The sequence below is a fragment of the Dendrobates tinctorius genome, unplaced genomic scaffold (genome assembly GCF_039654945.1).
Source record: "Dendrobates tinctorius isolate UK_male_01 unplaced genomic scaffold, ASM3965494v1 ptg000151l, whole genome shotgun sequence".
NCBI lineage: Eukaryota > Metazoa > Chordata > Amphibia > Anura > Dendrobatidae > Dendrobates > Dendrobates tinctorius.
Genome location: NW_027361818.1, coordinates 28961614 through 28972997, shown reverse-complemented (window position 1 = coordinate 28972997; position 11384 = coordinate 28961614). Strand labels below are relative to the sequence as shown.

The following is an 11384-nucleotide window of genomic DNA, read 5'->3' as shown; positions in this document are numbered from 1 at the left end:
CTGCTGTCCGAGTCTGGCAACTGTCCGTATCTGACTGCTGTCCGTGTCTGACTGCTATCTGTGTCTAGACTGTGTCCGTGTCTGACCGCTGTCCATGTCTGGCTGCTGTCCATGTCTGGCCGCTGTCCATGTCTGGCCACTGTCCGTGTCTGACTGTTGTCCGTGTCTGGCCGCTCTCCGTATCTGACTGCTATCTGTGTCTGGACTGTGTCTGTGTCTGGCCGGTATCCGTGTCTGGCCGCTGTCCGTGTCTGACCACTGTCCATGTCTGGCTACTGTCCGTGTCTGACCGCTGTCCGTGTCTGGCTGCTGTCCGAGTCTGGCAACTGTCCATATCTGACTGATGTCCGTGTCTGACTGCTATCTGTGTCTAGACTGTGTCCGTGTCTGACCGCTGTCCATATCTGACTGCTGTCCATGTCTGGCTACTGTCCGTGTCTGCCTGTTGTCCGTGTCTGGCCATTGTCCGTGTCTGACTGCTATCTGTGTCTGGACTGTGTCTTTGTCTGGCCGGTATCCGTGTCTGGCCACTGTCTGTGTCTGGCCGCTGTCCGTGTCTGACCACTGTCCATGTCTGGCCACTGTCCGTGTCTGACCGCTGTCCGTGTCTGGCCCCTGTCCATGTCTGGCTGCTGTCCGTGTCTGGCCGTTGTCCATGTCTGACCGTTGTTCGTCTCTGGCTGCTGTCCGTGTCTGGCTGCTGTCTGTGTCTGGCCCGTGTCCGTGTCTGGCCGCTGTCCGTGTCTGGCCATCGTCCGTGTCTGGCCGGTATCCGTGTCTGGCCGCTGTCCATGTCTGGCCGCTGTCCGTGTCTGGCCGCTGCACTGGGACAGTGTGGAATAGTATAGCAGCCGGCACTATTCCACACAATAGTATATTAAGCCCTGTTCACACTGCGCTTCTGCAGTGCGTCTGGGGGCTCTGCCTGAGTCCCCCTAAAATAGGATTCACGTAAATCCTCGACGGGGCCACAGACGGCACTGACACCAGCAGAGGTCAAATGAATTTGTGTTTTTTTCTGAAATTGATTTATTTCCTTAGGCCGGGTGCACACGATTAGGAATTGGCAGCGCTTTGGACTCTGCCAGATATTGAACACAGGTGACGCCACATGTGATCACTGAACTGTGCAGATTCACTGCGTCCAATACATTGAACGGGTGAGACTTATCACGTCTCCACAAGATAAATAGACATTTTGCGATCTGGAAAGACACGCCGCATGTCCGTCTCTGCGTGTGAGCCACAGGCGTCTGAGCATGCATGTCCATCTCTGCAGGTTAGCCGCGGGCGTCTGTGCACGCATGTCCGTCTCTGCAGGTGAGTCGCGGGCATCTGAGCATGCATGTCTGTCTCTGCGGGCGAGCCACGGGCATCTGAGCACGCATGTTCGTCTCTGAGGGTGAGCTGCAGGCGTCTGAGCTCACATGTCCATCTCTGCAGGTGAGGCGCAGACATGTGTGCACGCATGTCCATCTCTGCGGGTTATCCGCGGGCATCTGAGTACGCATGTCCATCTCTGCAGGTGAGGCGCGGGCATCTGAGCATGCATGTCCATCTCTGCAGGTGAGGCGCAGACATGTGAGCACGCATGTCCATCTCTGCGGGTTATCCGCGGGCATCTGAGTACGCATGTCCATCTCTGCAGGTGAGGCGCGGGCATCTGAGCATGCATGTCCATCTCTGCAGGTGAGCAGCGGGCGTCTGAGGACACATAGTGGGTATGGTATTTCTTGACATCCCATCCATTATACTGTAACATCTGGACGCTGCACAAGTGCACAGCGTCCGACCCGCAGCGATTACTGATCGTGTGCACCGACCATCAGAGTCTGTTTGTGTTTTTTCAACTAAAAGTGTCGACTTTTCTGTGGCTGTTGGAAAAGACAGAAATGTTCAGAAAAAAATCATCACCTGTGGAATTCATGTGATCTCCATTCCTGTAATTGCAATCTATGGGAATTCCGGCAGAACGCACCGAGAGCAGTAAAGACAGTGTGAATAGGCCCTAATATAAGACACAGGTATTAGACATAATCTGCTGATCCCTCTTACGGCGACACTATAATTACAGAACTATATATGCAGCACATATACACAGATATACAATTATAAATGGACACACATCATATACTTTATAAATATAGAAACATACACTATATAAAGTATATACGGTGCGGTACAAAAATGAATAACAACAATAATATACAGACCCATACAGTGTGCACAAGCACATATATAAAGTATATACATACAGAAACATTCAGATTATATACAGTATATACAGTATGCTCACATACTGTGAGAATCATGTGGGAATAGTGGATGAGGGCAGGTATATCTCGCCCAGATTCCTTTCCTATGTGGCCTAGTCTGGTCAGTATCGCACCTGTGTCATGTCGGACGCTGTTCACACCACAGCATCCGGCAGGCAGAGGTAGTTCCACCTCCAACCACTATAGCCTCAGTGGCGCCGGTTTGATCTTCAGGCTCTCGGGGGTTAATCCTGCTGGAGACCAGGTTGGAAGGTTAGTCACGCCCACGGTCTTTAAATAGTCATACTGGCATATGGGCGTCGCCGATTATAGCTTGTGTTTCATACCAAGTGGTTCCGGTCTGGAGTGGAGGTGTTCAAGAGAGAGAGATTCATATCTGGTGTCGTATGATCCGTCGTTATCCTTTCTCCTTCCCATATTTGTGTTTAGTTGTGCCCTGTTCACATTACTGTTTATTCCTGTGTGTGTGCGGCGCAGTGCAGTTTAAGTTCTCCCTGTCTGTCATTATTTGTGTGGGAGCTTTGGTGGTGACTCCTCACTGGGTGGAGGGTGGAGGGTTAAGTGCAGGGCTGAGCAGGAGACAAGGAAAGGTCGGAGGCTCAGGCATTTGCACCTTCAGCAAAAACCCTGAGTTGAGGGTCAGACAGGGTTTCCCCTAGTAAAAGGGACACTACAGGGGCCCCGGGTATTTCAGCCTTAGTTGAACTAAGCCCCCGTGACATTATAATCGGCCCACATTTTTTCAGGAGTCCATGGATCCATTAGATTCCATAACCCGCCAGTTGGCGGCGCTGTCCATACAGGTCTCCGAGTTGAATGGGGCAGTTCAGCAGCAGGGCCTGGTAGTAGCAAAGGTGCAAACGGCATCTGCAGGTATCGGTGCAGAGCCGAAGTTTCCGCTGCCAGAACGATTTTCAGGCGATCGCAGCAAATTTGTCGTATTTCGGGAGGCCTGCAAATTATACTTCCGCATGCGGCCAATATCCTCAGGTAATGAGGCCCAGCGAGTAGGGCTGGTGTTGTCATTACTGAGTGGTGACCCCCAAGCATGGGCATTTTCCTTACCACCTGACTCTGCTACATTTCATTCGGTCGATAATGTTTTTTCTGCCCTCGGGCTCATTTACGATGACCCTGACCGACTGGCTCTAGCGGAATCTAAAATCCGCGCCCTCCGCCAGGGGGAGCGCTTGGCAGAAGACTATTGTTCGGAATTTCGCCGCTGGGCTGTAGACACACAGTGGAATGACCCAGCACTGCGGAGCCAGTTTATTCATGGGGTGTCAGGGAGGGTTAAACAAGCCCTCCTGATGTATGAGTCTCCGGCATCGTTGGAGTCTGCCATGAGTTTGGTGATACGTATTGATCGCCGTTTTCGTCAGGGGGCACAGGAGACGCTACCTCTGGGGGAAAACAGAGGTGCAGGTGTGGTTGAAGTAGATGAGTCCCCTGAACCTATGCAGATTGCTGGCGTGGCACAGGTTCGGCCTCGCGCTCCGGGAGTCCGGAAGTCCGGAGCATGTTTCTACTGTGGTAAAGGTGGTCATTATGTTAACGTTTGCCCGGTACTACCTAAGAGGGTCACACCGGCGGAAAACTGTTAAGCTCAGAGGGTATGGAGGAGACCCAACTGAGCGTATGCATATCCTCCATGATGGTATCTCAATGTATGCTCCCTGCCAAGGTTATTATCGCCGGCAGAGAGCTACCTATATCAGTGTTTGTGGATAGCGGTTCCGCCACCAATCTCATAGATGAGGAGTTTGCACACACCGCCGGGTTTAAGATCGAAAAACTTCCTCACCCCATACAGGTGGTGACCATTAATGCTGTTCCCCTCCCTCAAGGGGAGATTACTGAGTTTGTGGCAGAGGTGAAACTCCACATTGGGGTCCTACATTCTGAGTCGGTTACATGTAGGGTCCTCCGTAATCTCCCAGCTCAAATGGTCCTGGGTTTTCCATGGCTGTCCAGGCACAACCCGGTAATTGATTGGAAAACTCAGGACATAGTACAATGGAGTGGTTTCTGCCAAGACAATTGCTTGGCCACATGTGTGTCCGCCGTGACGCCCAGCCTGCCGGAGGCTTTGCAGGATTTCGCGGATGTTTTCTCTGAGAAGGGTTGCTCAGAACTGCCTCCACATAGAGCCTATGACTGTGCTATTAGGTTAAAACCCGGGGCCAAATTACCTAAGGCCAGGATGTTTAATATTTCTGGTCCTGAGAGACAAGCTCTGAAAGACTACATCGCGGAGAGTCTGAGCAAAGGTCACATCCGGCCTTCGTCCTCGCCTGTAGCCGCGGGGTTTTTCTTCATTAAGAAGAAAGATGGGGGGTTACGCCCGTGTCTGGATTTCCGAGAGTTAAACCAGATTACTATCCGTGATCCCTACCCAATGCCGTTGATCCCGGATTTGTTCAACCAGGTAGCGGGGGCGAAATGGTTTTCCAAGCTGGACCTCAGGGGGGCGTATAACCTCATAAGGGTCCGTCAGGGGGATGAGTGGAAGACGGCGTTTAACACTCCTGAGGGTCATTTTGAGAGTCTGGTTATGCCGTTTGGGTTGACCACCGCGCCTGCCGTTTTCCAACATTTTATTAATGATGTATTTGCTCATGTCCTGGGGAGATTTGTGATTGTATACCTGGATGATATCCTCATTTATTCTAGCGATCGGGACACTCATTTGGAGCATGTCAGGCAGGTGTTACAGTTGCTCCGGGAGAACCAGCTCTATGCTAAGCTGGAAAAATGTTTATTTTTTGTCCAGGAGTTGCCCTTTTTGGGATATATTGTGTCCGCAGCCGGTTTTAAAATGGACACCGCTAAGGTGCAAGCGGTGTTGCAATGGGAGAGGCCGGAGAGTCTGAAAGCACTCCAGCGGTTCCTTGGGTTTGCGAATTATTATAGGAAATTTATAAAACACTTTTCGACTGTCGCCAAACCGCTCACGGACATGACAAAGAAGGGTGCCGATCTGGCGAACTGGCCTGAGGTGGCTATACGTGCATTTGAGCGTCTGAAGAATAGTTTTGCTTCAGCCCCCATTCTGGTGCAACCAGACGTGTCGAAACCTTTTGTGGTAGAGGTTGATGCGTCGGAGGTGGGAGTGGGGGCAGTACTGTCTCAAGGCTCGTCCTTGAGCGAGATGCATCCATGCGCCTACTTCTCCAAGAAGCTGTCGCCGGCCGAACGGAATTATGATATCGGCAACAGGGAGTTGTTGGCCATCAAACTGGCTTTTGAGGAATGGCGACACTTCTTGGAGGGGGCGGCTCACCAGGTCACAGTTATCACCGACCATAAGAATCGGCCAAGCGTCTGTCTCCTAGGCAGGCTCGCTGGGCATTGTTTTTTACTCGTTTCAATTTTCTTGTGACGTACCGTCCCGGGGCTAAAAACACCAAGGCGGATGCTTTGTCTAGGTGTTTTCCGGGGGGAGAACCTCGGGAAGAGCCGGTACCCATCCTCCAGAAAGGGGTAGTGGTCTCGGCTCTCACGACTGAGGTAGAGGCGGAGATTGCCGAGGCCCAAGAGGAGGTACCACCAGGACTTCCCGCCAACAAATCATTTGTACCCCTGCATCTTCGGCCTAAGGTGTTGAAGGAACACCACGATTCGGTACTGGCTGGTCACCCAGGGGTGAAGGGCACCTTAGAGCTGGTATCGCGTCGTTTCTGGTGGCCCAAAATCCGGCAGGACGTGGTCTCGTACGTGGCAGCTTGCATCACGTGCGCTAGGGCTAAGTCACCCCGAACCCGTCCTGCTGGCACGCTACAGCCTCTGGGGGTACCCAATAGGCCATGGACAGAAATCTCCATGGATTTTATCACTGACTTGCCAGCCTCGGCAGGGAACACGGTCATCCTGGTGGTGGTTGACCGTTTTTCAAAGATGGCGCATTTTGTGGCATTGTCCTCTTTGCCCAATTATAAGACGTTGGCTCAGGTATTTGTGAAGGAGGTGGTCAGACTCCACGGAGTACCGTCTGACATAGTATCTGATAGGGGTACGCAATTTGTGGCGAGGTTTTGGAAAGCTTTTTGCTCTAGGTTGGGGATCAAGTTGTCACATTCATCGGCGTTTCATCCACAGTCTAATGGACAAACTGAGCGCATGAACCAAAATCTAGAACAGTATTTACGATGCTTTGTGTCCGACAACCAGGAGGAGTGGTCTACTTTCCTTCCTCTGGCCGAATTCGCATTAAATAATCACCGCCAAGAGTCATCAGGAGAGTCTCCATTCTTTTGTGTGTACGGTCAACATCCTCAGTTTTGTACCTTACGTCAGGGTGACTCCGGGGGTGTCCCGGAGGAGGATCAGCTAGGAGCCCAATTGTCATCAGTCTGGAGGCGGGTGAAACAGCGTTTGTTGAGCATGAGTGCCAGGTACAAACGGGTGGCTGACAGTAGACGCGTGCCAGGTCCGGACCTGTGTGTGGGTGAATGGGTGTGGTTAGCTACGAAGAACATAAAACTCAAAATCCAATCTTTAAAACTGGGTCCAAGGTTTATTGGGCCTTTTAGGATTTCTGCCATCATTAACCCAGTGGCTTATCGGTTGGAACTTCCTGCAGTGTACAGAATACATAACGTTTTTCACAGGGCTTTATTGAAAAAGGTGGTAGGCTTGGTGGACACGACGCCGATGCCACCTCCAGTCATGGTGGATGGCGAGTTAGAGTTCGAGGTCGCCAAGGTGGTGGACTCTCGAGTAGTACGCCGTACTCTTCAGTATTTGGTGCACTGGCGGGGGTATGGTCCAGAGGAGAGGTCTTGGGTTCCAGCCTCAGACATACATGCGGATCGGCTGGTCAGTTCTTTTCACCGTCGTCATCCGGACAAGCCGGGTCCTATGAGTCTTGAGGGCCCTGGGGTCCCTCGTAGAAGACGGGGTACTGTCATGTCGGACGCTGTTCACACCACAGCATCCGGCAGGCAGAGGTAGTTCCACCTCCAACCACTATAGCCTCAGTGGCGCCGGTTTGATCTTCAGGTTCTCGGGGGTTAATCCTGCTGGAGACCAGGTTGGAAGGTTAGTCACGCCCACGGTCTTTAAATAGTCATACTGGCATATGGGCGTCGCCGATTATAGCTTGTGTTTCATACCAAGTGGTTCCGGTCTGGAGTGGAGGTGTTCAAGAGAGAGAGATTCATATCTGGTGTCGTATGATCCGTCGTTATCCTTTCTCCTTCCCATATTTGTGTTTAGTTGTGCCCTGTTCACATTACTGTTTATTCCTGTGTGTGTGCGGCGCAGTGCAGTTTAAGTTCTCCCTGTCTGTCATTATTTGTGTGGGAGCTTTGGTGGTGTGACTCCTCACTGGGTGGAGGGTGGAGGGTTAAGTGCAGGGCTGAGCAGGAGATAAGGAAAGGTCGGAGGCTCAGGCATTTGCACCTTCAGCAAAAACCCTGAGTTGAGGGTCAGACAGGGTTTCCCCTAGTAAAAGGGACACCACAGGGGCCCCGGGTAATTCAGCCTTAGTTGAACTAAGCCCCCGTGACAACCTGCTTACTAATGAATAATGGGAGGTGGATATAAAAGGATGCCAGGTGGTTGTGTGAGTGTCTCAGCCTGGGAACACAGAGAGCCTGTCTGTGTGAGAGACACACGTGAGTGAAAGCAGTGCCCACTGCAACTGTGGTTTGGCTGGACGGGAGAAGCCCGCCAGTTGGTAGTTAGGTTGTCCATTGTTTAGTTAGTGCAGGACAGGCAAGGATTTGTTTTATGTTTTATTTCCTTTTGCATTGCTTTCACCGTTAATAAACCTGACCCAGGGTCAGTTACACCCGAATCCCAGCTCTGCGCCTGAGTTTCATGCTGAATGCACGTGACCTTTGACCCCAGCAAAGGCGATCCCGGAGTGTTTTATCACATTGTGGTGGAGAACGCGGGCATCACGTTGCAAGCATGAGCATGGAGGACGTGGTGAAAGCGCTGGTACAGTCCACCGCCGTCCAGCAAGAAGCTAATCGGGTGATGATGGCCCAGCTGAAGGAGTTGGTGGACATGACAGTTACCGATCGTTCGCTTCTCCAGCAGGTGGCGCAGCACTTGGCAAGCTTACCTGAGCTTAACCTGGAAGCCGAGTCGAGAGTGATTCACGTGAGTCGGTACTGGCAGAAAATGACCGAAGATGACGTCGAGGCATACCTGACCACGTTTGAACGGACGGCGGTGCGAGAAAAATGGCCAAAGGCACGATGGGCCGGCCTGATTGCCCCGTTTCTTTCCGGTGAGGCCCAAAAGGCTTATTATGACTTAGAGCCTGAAGCCGCGCAGGACTTTGACAAATTGAAAGCTGAGATCTTGGCCCGGCTGGGAGTGACGACCGCTGTCCGTGCACAGAGAGTGCATCAATGGACTTATCAGCCGGATAAACCACCGCGGTCACAGATGTTCGACCTGATCCACGTGACGAAGAAGTGGATACAACCCGAGGTGCTGACAGCGCCAGAGATAATCCAGAGAGTCGTCATGGACAAGTACCTGAGAGCTCTACCGCCAGCCCTGAGGAAGTGGGTAAGCCATGGAAATCCTACGACTGCAGTTCAACTGGTGGATCTGGTTGAACGTTACTCCGTGGCGGAAGGACTCCGAGACGACGCTACCCCACCTCGTTCTTCATCATCTCCACGTGGAACCGGTAAGACTGTTCCAGGGAGTAGGGGAAATGGAAAAATCCCTAAGACAGTGGGGGAGGAAAACGGGACTGCCCGCACTGCGAGGCCGAGAGTAACGAACTATGGTCTAAGCAAGGGGCCCGTTAGGTGTTTCCGCTGCCAAGAGATGGGGCATATTGCTGTGAACTGTCCGGTCACTACTGGACCCATGCAGTGCGACGTCACAGACTCTAAAAACCGCATGTCTATGGTTGCACGGGTAGTGAGTGTGAATGCCGGTCAAAAGGATGTGGAAAAACACTTGTGTGATTTAACTGTTGATGGCAAAAATGTGGTGGCTTTGTTAGACTCGGGAAGTGTGGTGACTCTGGTGAAGGCCAGTCTGGTGTCAGCCCCGACTGGACCATCAGACAAATTTTCTGTAACGTGTGTGCATGGAGACACCTGTTCGTACCTCACCACGGTCATATGCATTACAACTTCCTATGGGTCTGTGCAACATAAAGTGGGACTCGTCCCAGTGTATAATGTATATGTATAATATACATACTATATACTGTATGTATGTGTGTGTGTATATATATATATATATATATATATATATATATATATATATATATATATATACATACAGTATATATATACACACATGCACCACAAATATACACAATCATACTATATACTGCATATATGCACACATACTACATACACATATACAGACACACACACTGTATACTGCACATGTACACACACAGATACACATATACATCTATATGTACCAGGTTCTGCGGCTTCACTTGTGCAGACACATTCCCAGGACAGTGCTAGGAGCAGCCATGATGAGGACTTAGGAGAAGATAACAGACACACAGGGCTGCAGGCATCTTCCTGGCTGGCCCGGCTCTGACCTCTGTCTGCTGTGCTGTAATCGGCCCCTCACTCTCAACTTCTAACCTAACCTGACTGCAGGGAGAAAGAGAGAGAGGGGGCTGCAGGGGTGTGTGTGAGATGCTCCAGGACTACAGAGGATACACAGGGTTATTCACTGCTGTATAACCTCTGGGCACTTCATAAAGGGGCTGCAGATGCAAGGGGCCCCTGTTGTGAACTCATTTTCTGGTCTGCCTCTGGTTTCTGGTGAGTGAGCTGGTTGTGCTGACAGAGGAGTTGTGAGTTCTCTTTCCGGGCTACCTCTGGTGGTGGCAGGAGGTAGTGAAGCTGATCTATATAACAGAGACCTGCCACCTGATAATGAGGAAGAGGAGTGGACATCTGGAGTCTCAGACTGGATTTAAGACAGCCGACTCCCTATTCCCATGCTGGTGATTTTTTCCTGCCTCCTGAGGTCTTAGTTTCTGGCTCAGTTCCTGCCTTCTCAAGCTAAGTTGCCTTTGCTAATGTTCACATTTGATTTGGTTTGGTCTATTCAGTTTTTTGTGTGGTCAGCCAGCCCCGGCTGGGGCTGTGCTGAATTTCCACTCTTATGTCACTGTATGTGCCAGTTTGCTTTTTGTCCCTTATTAGATTGGCCTATTCTTGCTCTGTTCTCAGAATATGCCAGAGTGCTGATATAGTGGGAGAAGTCTAATGACTTCAGGGTATTTTTTGCTATCAGAAGTGTTGGACATTTTTGCAGGGTTTTTTGGCATCATTGCAGACAGTATCTTTCCTTTCCTTTCCTTTCTAGCTAGTGTGGGCCCCATCATTTGCTCAGCCTATTTTCCTACCTGTGTTCGTGTTTACATCTTGTCTCACCATCAATGCATGTGTGGGGGCTGTCTATTCCTTTGGGGTCTGCTCTGGGGCAGTTTTAGTTTTCCCCTTTTCTTGCTTTAGACTTATTTAGTCCTCCGGCTGTGACGAGGCGTCTAGAATCATCATAGGTACGCTCCACGGCTGCTGTTAGTTGTGTGGTTAGGATCAGGGGTATGCAGTCCGCGTAGTTACCAACCTCTCTGGTTTTCTGTGACTTGGCTTGGTCAACTGCATCTAGTGGCTAAAGATAATTTCTTTACTAGTCATTCCTGAGGGTCTTGACAAGGTATTGTTGGATATACCTCGGCTGCGTCACCATTCACCTCATATTGACTAGTCTACTTGGAGCATACATGGATGGAGTGGTTCGTGTGAGGAATGGTGCCTGGGGTCCCAGATCCAGGTCGATTCATCTGCGGTCTCCACAGATCTAACATTTCTCCCTAAGCATTATTGGCAATATGCAGACGTGTTCTCCAAAAATTTGTGAGCCTCCTCCGATAGCCACTAGATGCAGTTGATTCCCTGCCGCTGGGGGCACTTATTGGCATAATGGCCTGCCTGCCTACAGACAAGGTAGACTGGGTGCATGCAAGCGAAACAGAACCTAAATTCCGCGTGAAAAACCTCCATGGCCTCCACTGGCTCGCTCCGATGGGAAACGTGACACCAGTAGCTCCAAATGTATAGCACGCTGGTTCACAAATCCCCCACAGATTTTGCT

At 50.9% G+C, this 11384-nt stretch overlaps 1 long non-coding RNA gene across 1 annotated transcript in view; it reads left to right on the top strand.

Moving 5' to 3' along the window:
• The first annotated feature begins 7314 nt into the window (after positions 1-7314).
• LOC141050017 (uncharacterized) overlaps positions 7315-11384 on the top strand; it is a 217873-nt gene continuing 213803 nt past the window's right edge. The window contains exon 1 of the long non-coding RNA XR_012220471.1: positions 7315-7443. This is a non-coding gene — a long non-coding RNA (uncharacterized lncRNA). The remainder of the gene's footprint in view (positions 7444-11384) is intronic.